The sequence below is a fragment of the Amblyomma mixtum genome, chromosome 5, assembly GCF_055824585.1.
Source record: "Amblyomma mixtum isolate Tamu chromosome 5, ASM5582458v1, whole genome shotgun sequence".
Lineage (NCBI taxonomy): Eukaryota > Metazoa > Arthropoda > Arachnida > Ixodida > Ixodidae > Amblyomma > Amblyomma mixtum.
Genome location: NC_143016.1, coordinates 135,050,398 through 135,063,222, shown reverse-complemented (window position 1 = coordinate 135,063,222; position 12,825 = coordinate 135,050,398). Strand labels below are relative to the sequence as shown.

The 12,825-nt window shown below is 47.1% G+C and overlaps 1 protein-coding gene across 1 annotated transcript in view; it reads right to left on the bottom strand.

Annotated features, from left to right (window-relative positions):
• Positions 1 to 2,780: 2,780 nt before the first annotated feature.
• Positions 2,781 to 12,825, bottom strand: part of LOC149343831 (uncharacterized) — a 54,248-nt gene continuing 44,203 nt past the window's right edge. Inside the window, exon 3 of the transcript XR_016282729.1 lies at positions 2,781 to 3,051. The gene's annotated coding sequence lies outside the window, so the exon portion shown is untranslated. The remainder of the gene's footprint in view (positions 3,052 to 12,825) is intronic.

The following is a 12,825-nucleotide window of genomic DNA, read 5'->3' as shown; positions in this document are numbered from 1 at the left end:
TGCGGCGACGGCTGCGGTTAGGAGCAATCACCTGCGCTGCACTTGACGTAACTCGGTTTCGCGCATGCGCATTACTAATCAGTTCGGCTCAGGCGAAGCTCGGCTCTGACCCGCGTAGTGAAGCTTTTCGTTTCAAAACTTGGATAGAGAAATTGAGCATAACGTGAGACAACACTTCGGTCTGACACTATCATTTGGCATTTCTAGATATCCACTCACTGCTGCCATCTTCCTGCGGTGTCAGAGGCGTATCTTCTGGCTCTATCGAAATAGAATAATGGTTATGTAGCTTTCTAGATGTTTCCTCTTCCAGAAAAATCTTCACGAACATATTTGCGCTGTTCTTTATCGAGAAGCTTGCTCGTTCCTCGACACGAAGTATACTAGTACCTGTCGTTCGTCTAGATTTAGCACTATTTTATTTGTAGGTTAAGAGAACTTCCTGGTTCTTGATTTTATACTTAACTAGCTACGAAGGATAGGGACGCATCTTCTGAAACCTTTTTCCATCGAGTGAACAGTTCGGGCGGAAGCGCAGCAAGCGAGTATTCGACGTTAAGTCCTTTGGGTATTCTGTGCACAGAGTAGCGCTTGTAAGGCTATGACTGGAACATGTAATTGGTTTGTCTCGTGCCTAGGTTTCTAGCAAGAAAACGCGTCTTTTTGGTTCGGGATGGTTAGTGCTGACAGTTTTCTGTGATTTGTGTTTTTTCCGACTGTATCTCCTGGGTATCACGTGTTTAGGGGTCTAGTGTTCAGGGCTGCAATCGGTGGTGAGGTCCACGTCGGCGTCTTTCTGGGAACCAGTGTGCGTCCTTAAGCGCGTAGGGGACTGTGTAAAAGCAGTGCGCTGTGATTTGGTGGCTGTCTGTTGCGTGCCCTTTGTGCGCTGTCCCACAGGTATGGTATCCACGACTTCCGACTTCTTGCAAGTGTTGCGAGTCCTAGCAGTGGCGGGACGTGGGCGTTGGTGGGTGCTGTCGCTTTTGTGAATGGCGTTTTGTTCGGCGTTTTCCAGAGCGGCAGGGGGAGTACGTGCTGGCTGTTGCCACCTCTTAAATGTGTTTCTTGTCTGTACGCCTATGAAACTAGAATAGAGACCATACCTGGCCAGGTGTGCTTCAGGGTCACGATGAATCTCAGCTTCGTGGACGATTTCAAGGTCTTTCTGACAGCTTTCCTGTCCAACATGAAGCTGTAAATTTCAAATGAATCATGTGCGTGAGATGCCATATGACGTGATTGTGGCATCTGCACGTGGCGTTTGTTGCCTAACCTAGGAGCGCGGTTATCAGTGTCACTTTAGTGTTTGGTCTGTTGGCATGGACGCCGTGTACTAACGTTTTCATGGACTCAGTGATCTGTTCCCCAGGGCTGTGTTTCAGGCACTTAGTTCCGCAGTGAATGATGAAGTGCGTTATGTGTCCTGTGGTGCTGCGCGGCTACCTGTTCCTTTATTTCATGGGGTTTGGCGCGCTCTGAGATCTACACTCCGTTTCATACGTACCAGTCAACGCTGCCTAAGCTAGCGTACAAGTTTGCGCAAGCTAATTCAGCCTCCAGAATGTAGTTCGCCATACAACCAAAGTTAACGCAGGCATCTTTCGTTCCACCAAATCTCAAGTACCGTGACTGGCAATCTCCTCTACTTCATGCCACATTTTCATCCTGCTACTCGTCGAGACTTCCAAGCAGTAATAATTACATGTGGCGGCATGATAAGCTGCTGGTGGGGCAAATCTCTCTTACTCAATCCGCGCCTAAAAAGTAGCTGGCACATTGAAAATTCTAGCCAGAGGGTCAGAATACTGAGTGCCTCACAGCATGGACCATGATTTTCAATGCTACCACTTCGTTTTATACCGCTCTTTGTTTTCGTCCAAACACTCAACGATGTTTCGAGAAGAAGGAATCATGCATGGCGGAGTAATATGGTTTCGAGCACTCACTACTACCGCAGCCTCCGCAGCATTGCCTGCTGTGTATGAAACGGAGTATATAATGTACCGCCGCATGCGACCTCCCTCTCAGCTTCCTCTCCCGATAAGTAGGCAACTGAGCCACCCACTTAAAACAAAGGGTTTCAGTCAATCACTGTATGGGCCACGTCCTCCGGAAGTAGAGGGATTCTGTAAGTACTTGCTCTGACGGTCACCTTTCAAAGTTAGGTGTGCCAATGAAAGAAGCGGAGAGGCTTACCTTGTTCCGTCATCTTCTGTTTACTGGGGCTCACGGTAGTGAGAGTGCAAGAATATGAGATTCTTGATAACAAAAAATAAAGCGAACAAACGTTTAGGGAGGGTGGGGAGGGGGGGCGGAGCCTCATAGTCAGGTCACTTCGCTGGGTTAGGGGCATAGGCATTCCAAATGTTAATAAACCGCTACCTCTGATTCAGCCCTGATGTGATAACTGCGACCCTCTCGCTAATGCTGCAGAATTCGTCGATATTGCTTGTTACATTCCTTATTTAGCAAGAATCCTACAACTAGGTTTGCTTCTCCTAGGCATCTCTAACACTGTACGCCCCTCACTCATATTCTAAACTTCACTAAGCGCTATGAGCTCCAATTTAATGCCCGGGAGTTACTGGAACAGAACTGCCAGGAGAGCCTCATTCGATAAGAATCTCGCGTTAAACGTTCCCAGCTGCAGTTTTCAAAGGCGAGGTTTCCGTATGCAGAGATTCTTAGCAACCGCCACTGCGTTGCTGAACTGACCGCCGCCATGGTCAGCTGCTCCGCCGACGCTGGGATGCGAGTGCGAGAGGCTAATTAATGTATTCATATAGGAAGATACCTTTTATTAGGTATATGTTAATTAAATGCTTATCGGTGCTAGCCAAACACAGGTCCGTGGCTCATGTATCCCGGCATGGCACCATAACCACCGTAGCCCACTTGACCGTAGTAGCCACCGTAAGGCCCATAGTCTCCATAGTCATGGTAGAAGCCGCCATAGTCACCGTACGGTCGGTAGCCCATGTAGCCGGAACCATACATGTATCCATCCGTCACAGTTGCAACCGCAACACACACAATGAGCAGAGGCAGCTGAAAAGAGATCGTCGCAACACTGCTGTTACGTGGGCAGTGCATGTTAGCGGCCGTGATGTAGCGAACACAAATATTTATTGGCAAAAAGGAACATTTCTACTTCTAGGGTTGCGCTTGGCATTCGGTCAAATGGGCCTGTAGGTAGACAATTTTTCAAAGGCACTGGGACTTCTCTGCAAAAGGGGAAATCTGTGCCTTATCGGGGAAGTAGGAACAGCAGATATACTTGAAGGAAAAGGAAATGGTGAAATTGTTATTGTTTTCTTAACCGCAAAAATTCTACTGTGAACCAGGCACGTAAAGCTATTCTGAGTACCACTGCTAGCTAATATTATTGGTTAGAGGTTTAGTAAGCGAAATGAAACAAAGAAACAATTTTTTTAGAGTAAACATGTTATAAGAAAATGGGAATGAGTAAATATGCGCTGATTGTTTAATATACAGGTAACAAGTGATAAAAGCAAGCTAAAGCCAAAATCTTTTTTAGATAGTAAATTCTAGGCAAAAGAAGGACTATTAATTAACAAATAGTAACAGTTGTAGATAGAATTCCAGTTGCAAATAGTGAATAGTAAACCGTAAATAGTAAATAGCAAGAAGGGCTAGTAAATACCAATACTTTATTTGGCCACATTAAATTCAAGCACCATACCTCATGTACAAATTACAAGGAAATCAGTGCAACCGAATCTTATTTTGGGGCTGCAGGAAATCTCGGTCTTCGACAAGGGTCGGGGGGGGGGGGGGGGGGGGGGGGGGGGTTGAAGAATCCGTTGGCAAGACACTATGTACGCATAAAAAATAACACCCATGTATCTTTAGACACACGCTGAGCTTCGTACAAGGCGCTTAAACTGGTGGGATGGATTATACGGCCGCTTAGCGCCAAAAATAAATGCGCTTCAAAAATGACCACACAGAATTACTAGACGCCATGGTTAGGTGAAATACCAAATAACTAGAGCATAGGTCTTTGTGCTGTCTAAAGGAGGTTAAAAGAACAAATAAATGAAGATTCGCAATACCAAAAACAAGATGCCAGAAAACTATTCTCAATTTGTTCTCTGCTTTACTGAAAATCAATTCCAGCATGCGCCATGTTAATCCATCCTTGAGACGATGTGGCCGCTATTACAGGCCAAGCCGACTGAAAAGGATCGAGTATCAAACGAAACTAGTCAGACTCAGAGAGGAAAACAGATAGCACAGTGGTTGCTAGGGTCGAGAAGCATTAAAGCAGAATAGAATAAGAATGTAATCGTCATATAAAATCAGACAGTAATTTATCCAATATGACGAAGCTCCTAGATACCACCCCCCCCCCCCCCCCCACACACACACACACACACACCCCGCACCCCCCAACCCAAGGTGAAAAAATAACCGCGATAGTTGTACCTGCACTTCAACTTCCCTCGAAAGTGGGGGTTACACGCTCAGACCCACTGAGCTGACATCACCTGAGATTTCAAAAGCGCGTATTTGTCGCCTCCCATGATGTTAATGGCCAGCACACACTTCGAAAACATTCTAGTAAGCATATTATGCGGGAGGGCAGAGAGTCTCCGCTCATGAAATGGGGCAACAGCATTGCGTCAGAGAAACCTAGAAATGCAGCTGCCGCTGTAGAAACTACCACGAAGAAGCCAGCAAGAAATGCACGGATCACGCTTCGACTGGGGCATGTGTCAAGATACCCTCTAAATCAATGGCAGAAAACACACCGAGAACCATGCACGATGTCACCGGACACCCGTGTAAACCTCACCGGAATCGTCATATTTATCTTCAGTCGATGCTTCCGCGGTCACTGTAATCCGAGAACGCTGGTCGCGTGTCTGCAAGTAATCCACAGCCGGAATTCGGCGCGCTGGGCTACGCGAGGTTTGCGAATATATACGGTCTCTCCTGCGAGCAGCCCTTGCCGACAGATCCTTTTGAAACATCTGAGGCACTCTGTGCATAAAGTAAGGTGAGCGGCGGGTGCCTTTAAGAGGAGCGTCCACTTTATACGGAAGCATTCATGCCGCTTATGAGACGGTTGGTCAACACGCACGTTCCTTTCAACGTGGCGCGGCGCCAGACACCTACAGCCCGCAGACCATGACTGCTGCGTCCAAAAGGAAAACAAATCAGGTGCTTTGAATGCGCAAGTCCCGAAAGAAGCAGCTGCGGGTAGAAAAGGAAACTTCTGGGAACGGATGTATCTTTCTGCACATGTGTAGACGCCGCTACTTTTGCACCAGCCAAGCGCGCTCCTAAGCGGCCTGAGGTGTAGTCAGGAAAACTGCGGATGGCACTAGGACTCTTTGTATGTTCTTGCGTATGCCGTAACCGCCATCGAGAGAACGAAACTGGTTTAAATTTCCATAAAAATGAAAAATTCTCGCTGAAAAAATTTCACGTACGTTCCCGAGCACATACCCAAGCACTTCTATCTTAACTGCGAACTGCGAAGGCTTCGAGACAGCTATTTCCTGTCAAGATAAAGGAATGAGAAGAGCCACATGCTAAACATTAAAAGTACACTGCCCATATGTAGTTCTTGAGGCCATACCAGTGCGAGTTCAAATGCAAGACAACAGGCCTGCATCATGCCGCATGTGATATTCGTTCATCGTTCTCGTCTACAGAGATATTCATGATGGCATAGTCATCAACGTCATGAATAGTGTCGTTTGTGACGCGCTGCCATCCCCACCAATTTTTGTATGCCTCCCGTGTGCGATTGTAGTTGTGTACTCGCTATTATTGCTACACAGACTTAATTTTCTTCTCAGTAGCGCCATATTTTCTTTTTTTTTTTTGAAAGATGGGGAGCCAGTTGCTTTATGTAAAGCTCACACCTTGCCTTGGGGAATGAGAGGAACGTGCTGAGAATCAAATGCGCCCTATATCGCCTATGCCAGAGGAGCTACCTAAAAGCACGCAAACTCTAGTCCGCCGCCTCGCAACCAATACTGCGCAGACCTCGGCATTGGGACACTAGTTTTTCAACAATGATACTAATGAAAGGATTTGTCGTCGCTACCTAAGCCCGGCGACCGCTACCCACATCGTCGAGCTATGCCACCAATATTCGGGGCTACTCGGAAGTGAGGTCACAAAACTTCCTATTGTTATCTGCCAGACCACGTACAGCGACAGAGTTCCTTGGAAGAACTCTGAGATTACGAACGACAGAGATTACCTTGTAAGAACGGCAAATGGAAAGTCACTGCGAATTTACATCCCTGCTCTACGATAGTGACCCTTGTATGTGTGAAAAGTGTGTGAAAAGCAAGTAAAATCATGCTACTCTGCATGTTTTGCGGATCTCTCAAACCAATGTGTCTTGCATGGAGTCTTGGCTGAATCCAGCCATTTGCGAATGGAGGGCCTGCTCATGAGTAGGGACCGTTTTCAAGGATGTTTTAGGTAAGGTATGTTATCGAATTTTTGCAGTAATTGCACTAACATCAATTTTCCGCATGCACGTTTCTCTGTGGACTCAGCTGCTTGAGCGGAAGGTTTACAAAAAAAATGCTAATTAGCAATGAGCTCAACAAATGCCGGCAAGCGCTAACGGTGAAACACTGGGTTTACTACAGTTATGGGGTTCTGAAGAAGCACTCCTTCTGCCACTCTCTACTCGGCAGGAAAACTTCTTTGGCCGCCTAAATAGACTGAAGGACTAAAGAAAGCTGGTTTGGTTCGGAAACGAAGAACATCCGTATTTATTTTCGGCAGGAGTCTCTACAACTGGAAAACCAGCGGAAAGGACGCGTTCACAAGCAGCAGAAGTACACAGGACAACACTGGAAACCGAGCTTTGTAGGAGATGTAGGCGATAATGCTGACGCAGAAGGCAGCCTGGTCTGAAGGAGGCTGAACATGTAGAAAGATGCCCAGATCGCCTACCTCTCCTGCAAAGCTCGGTTTCCAGTGTTGTCCTGTGTACTTCTCCTGCTTGTGAACGCGTCCTTTCCGCTGGTTTTCCACTTACCATGCACCGACTGGCCCATCAAGCTGTGCGTCTCTGCAAATGTTAACAAAGTGGCATTCCTGTCCCAGAATAGTGAAAAGGGGCAGTATAATGTGCAATTCGTTTCATTACAACTTTCGTTTTCACTCAGCACAAACTGTACAACCGGGCCGGTAACGCGGGCGTGTTGGTCCTTTAGCCAATAATTATTCGCGAATAAATTCATAACATAGTCGATTTTCCTACATGTTGGCGAGTAAAGAAATCGGGAAGAGTTGTCTTTGCCTAATCGAATAGTTGTCTTTGCCTAATGGGCTGGGTAATTTTGCCTAGTATTGCCGCGAATGTTTGTAGTAGTTGTTAGTTCATTCTTCGGAGCTGCCGGAACGCCGCTTTATCACTTTGCTTGAGACGCAAGAAGCGACAAGATTTCTCTCGATTGATCGCGTCCAGGCAGAGCGGATTCTACGCTGTTCCAGACTGTTCTAGTAACTTTGCACGCTTTATCTCGAAAGTTCGCTATCAGCTTTAAATTCAGCACGGGCATTCAGTTCGACGACCACCGAGCACGCTTGTCGCTACGCCGCCGCCAACTCATTCAGTTCTTTGCGGGCGCAAGTCAGCTGCCAAAGTAAGAAGTTTTGTTCAGAAGCGATTTTCGCCATCTCCCTGCTCTCCGGACTGCAGTCACCATTAGGTTGGTTGGTTGGTTTATGGGGTTTAACGTCCCAAAGCGACTAAGGCTATGAGAGACGCCGTAGTGGAGGGCTCCGGAAATTTCGACCACCTGGGGTTCTTTAACGTGCACTGACATCGCACAGTACACGGGCCTCTAGAATTTCTCCTCCAAAGAAATTCAGCCGCCGCGGCCGGGATCGAACCCGCGTCTTTCGGGCCAGCAGCCGAGCACCATAGCCACTCAGCCACCGCGGCGGCGTCTCACCATTAGGTGACAATATTGTGAAACAATTTCTTAGAAAGTGCGAAATGAACTCACAACGTCGGATTAAAATCTCACGGCCGCTAGCCTAAGCTTTGTACAACTTCCTACTTGCGCCAGGTTGCAGGGTGCGTTGCTCATAGCCTCAGTGGAATGCAATATGCGAAGTTTCTATTCGCACACCTTTGCTTTTCTTTGCGGCAACAGTGCCCATCATGACAGACATAAGCAGCAGCTAATGCTCATTTGTCTTTCGCTATATTGTCGCAAAGCTTTGCATCGTTCATCTGTTGACGCTCAAAGCCACCGGCCTGCTGCTTTATCACTATTTCAGACGAGAGATGCTACCAGCGTTATCTGGAATGTTTGTAGCCGCGCTCAGCTGATTCTACGTTGTTCGAGATTGTCGTATGCAATTCGAGCGGCTTATCTGCAGACTACTTTTTCCGCTTTAGATTGAGCGCGTCAGAGAGCGGCGGGGATTCCGTTCTTAGACGACCGCCGGGCACGTTCGGTGTTAATGCCGCCGTCGCCGAGTGGCACAGTTCTTTGCAGGCGCAAGTCAGCCTGATAGTTTCTTTTTAAGCGCCAGACATACAACACTCTATACACTGTACTGATGGCCATAAAACAAATGACAGGGTACTCAAGCGCAAGCTAACAACTTTTTATTGCTGTAAAAGGTTTCCCATTTTTATTTATCTTTTTTCTGCCATTCTCATAATTTACAATTCTTAACTCTGACTCTAATAGCGCGGCACGCGTCGTTTCTACGTAAAGATAGAAGCCTTTCATCACCATTAAACAGTTGTCAATCTACGCTTTGTGTGTCGTGTCATTTGTTTCCTGGTCGTCAGTAAAGTGTATAGCGCGCTGCATATATGATGTACAGCCAACTAGGCCCAGTTCTCACGCTTTCTTCTTGACTGTCTTTATGAATCATCGCCACGTGGCATCTGGTGGAGGTGCTGGGTGCCCGTTAATGTTCCAGACGCCCATTAAAGCCGTGACACCAGCCCTCTTCGTTTCGCTTAGCAGGACCTGTCATCAGTCCACTGAGCCAGCCGCCGACTTCAAGGCCTACCAGCATAGCACAGACCACTGTCGGGCTACACCCGACTACAGAAGGAAGCTTTAACTACGGCGTCAGCTACGGCTGCTCCGCCATCATCAGCCATTTTTCATATGCCCTGTCAACCCGGGAAACCTGTCAACCCCCAACCTGTCAAACTGTCAACCCCCAATCTTCAACGGTAATTCTGGCGATTATCTTGAAGATATAAATTGACCAGTGCGATCATGTAGCCGCTTCCGACAGGTGAGATAGTCTAGCGAAAGTGAGGCATGTCAACTTCAAAATTCAATTACCTGCCCGAAACTGGTATGAAAATCATAAACCTTCTTTGCAGAGTTGGGACCTAAAGAAAAGGAAGCTTTTGAACGCTTTTGCGAGCGTCGACCAAAAAGAAAGAGCTCAGTCGCACCTCCAAGTCCAGGAACTCCCGAACGAGTCCGTCCTCGGTTATGCCGAACATCGAAGTGTGTCTTTCGGCGCGTCGACACTGATATGACGAAGAAAAGAAAGCAAACCTGCTAATTCGTGGCGTCACATAGCAACTTTTTCACTGTGTTCTCCGCCAGCCGCCCGTAACCATCACTGCATTTATCGAAGAGGCATCTACCATCGAGAAGATCATGGACGCCCGGATCCGCCACTATACGATCGACCACTTCAAGTGGTTTCGGCATTCCACTGAGCTGACACACCTGTAATCGAGGATAATCTGCAGGACCTTATCCGCGAAATTGTTTGGGAAGAGCTACGCCGACTGCACTAACGTCTTCTCACTAGCCCAGGTATCGCCACGCTCCCGGACGTCGTCCGCAAAGAAGTCCAGCATGCGCTTGACTGCCCCTCATCGTGCAGGATTTTATTAGTGCGGGTCGGTAGTGGACAGCGTGTTGCATATTTTATAGTCACGTCCTGCACTGAAAGAGGTTGTGAAGCCCATTAGTTGCTTAGTTTACCTTCGCAAAAGGCGAATAAGCTTGTCGCATTTGCTATTCTTGTTGCCATGCAAAAGAGCCTTACGATAAACGGAACCCTTAGTGAATCAAAGAGTTTTTCTTCGACAAAGAGTTAAAAAATTCTTTCTCTACCCTGGCCCAGTCGCTTTCGAAATATATCGGACTTCACCTCTTCAGTGAGGTCCAATTAAGGGTAAACACGAAACTGGTAGACAACAGAGTTGTTTAAATATTACGTCTGTTTGTTTGTGCACGCTAATATTGATATTACGAGAAAGCATTTGACTCAGTGGAAACCTCGGCTGTCATGCAGGCGTTGCGGAATCATGGTGTAGAAGAGTGTTATGTGAATCTATTAGCTTATATTTATTATGCTACCATAGTAATTACAGCTGCCATAGTCACAGCTACCATAGTCGCACAGCTACCATAGTCATCCATAAAGTCAGCAATAAGATTCCAATAAGGAGAGGTTTCAGGCAGGGAGCCACGATCTCGCTATTGTTATTCACTGCCTGTTTGCAGGAGGTATTCTGGGGCTTGAAATGGCAACAGTTGGGGATGAGAGTTAATGGGGAATACCTAAGTGATTTGCGATTCGCTGATTACCTTCCCTTGCTAAATCACTCAGGACATGAAACACTCAGTGAGTTAGACAGGCAGAGCAAAACGGTGGGGCTAAAAATTAACATGCAGAAAATCAAAGTAATGTTCAACACTCTAGCACGGGAACAGCAGTTCGCAATTGGTAGCGAGGTACTGGAAGTAGTCAGAGAATATGTCTATTTAGGGCAGGCAGTCACCGCTGATCCGGATCACGAGAGTAAATAATTAGAAGAATAAGAACATTCATCCGCCCTTAATATTCCTCAATCTATCCATGAAGATCCCGGTATAGCAGTGCAAGCAACTTAGGCTCGTTATATGTTTGAAATATGGATTCCTGAGCGACAAAACGACCATGCAGACTCCTTTCTTTTGCAACGAAAGCAACATTTTTATTTCCTCTAGAAGTATAACTCTTAACGCTTATACAACACAGAAATTCTCCTAAGTTACATTAAAGATGTCCACCCCACACAATTCGAAGCTTAGGCGCATTCTAGCGCGATAAGAAAAATGAAGAGTTCAAAATTTACATTAATCTACACTCAGTCTCATATAGACATGTAATCATCTAAGCAGCATCGAACAACAAAAATGGCTCATTGTTGTCCGACAGTGAACACATGTTCGTATTACGGCGTACAAAAAAAAAATAAAAAGACATATAGAAACAAACATGGTTTGTAAACTGTGCACGAGTGAAGTGCCAAAACATTAAACCTAAGAACAAGTCACGCACTACTACGCATCAGCCGCATCCGCAACAAATGTCTTATTCTTTGCCTGCCTGCGCAATATTCCGTGCCGCGTAATAGATTATGACGAGTTTTTGGATCAAGAGAGGAAGCGACGTGCAAGTCAACGTCACCCCTGTGAAGTTCTGTACAGAGAGCACGTTGGTGGAGGATACTTGGGGTGCGCACATCCGAATTCCGCGCGAAAATCTCCAGACAGCGAGGCGATGTACTGGACCTCTTTGTCCAGCTGCTCTCCAGGTACCTTTACGGGGCAGTAGTAGTGATGGGTCAGCAACATGTAAAACAGCCGGCAACGCGATGTCTTCCACGGAGGAACGACCTCAAAACGGGCCATCCAGTTGGAACCTTTCACCACTTCCAGCGCAGTGTCGACGCTCAACCAAGGCTGATCCAAGAGTGGAAAGCGGTCGAGCGCTAAACTTGTCAGGTTCTTCTTGCAGGCATTGTAGTCGGCGAGCAGAAGCGCTGTCTCGGCACTCCAAGCATGGCGGAAAACTATAGCGCTCCAGATAAGGTCCGCTATTTCAACTCCTATCGAACACATGCTGATGATATCTTCAGTACTTTCATTGAAAGTGAGCACGCTGTATGCACCAATGGGAATAATGACGGTCTCGTCGATTGCGCTGATCATACTGATTCTTGCTGCGCGTGACATTCGTGCCGTTACACCGGGTGGTGGCTTGAATGAGCGGAGACCCCATCCTGAGGTGAAGAGAATGATGAGGTTGCGAACGTAGTCACTAGTCATATTAGGAACATCTAGGTCCAGAGAGAGGAGCTCGTTAGGCAGCATTATCTTCAGGTTCTTAAGGTGACCAAGTATCCTGATGCGGTCCTCGGAAACGAATACCGTCGTGATTTGGTGGGAAATCACATTCTTGATCTCGCTGAAGATATACCTGATGTGTTCATCATGAGTTCGTGTCTTCTGATTCTGGTCTAAAAGGCTGACTGCGCCGAGAACCGGCAAATCTGCGAGTACGCGATCACAGAAAATGAAGTATGCCCTATTGACACGGTACAGGCTTTGCTTGAGGTTCTCCAGAAGAAATGCTACGACAGCCATAAATACGATGAACGCCAGCGTCGCCGGTTGTCGCCTGATATCTAGGATAATGGTGAAGGCCTTTTGAAGGACCCCAAGATTCCCGTGGTATAGTAAAGCAGGAAGGTCGCCACCGCTCACATTCCACACCGCTGCCGTCCAGTCGTCGATCGTGAGAGGCGGGTCAAGCTCAGCAAGCAACGAAGAGTTAGACATGGCGTGAGCCGTTATATTCTCGTCCAGCTCCCTTTCGAGAACGTCCATCTCCTCTATGGTCACGTTGAGGCTCAAGAGGTGATTTATGGTTTGCAGGCAGTCTCTGCGCAAGAAGTCGTACCGGTCGGCGATTTCGGACTGTACGCGAGCTCTTGTCCTATCTCGAATGATAGCCAGGTTTTCGCTCATGCTGTTCATGCCAATAAAATAC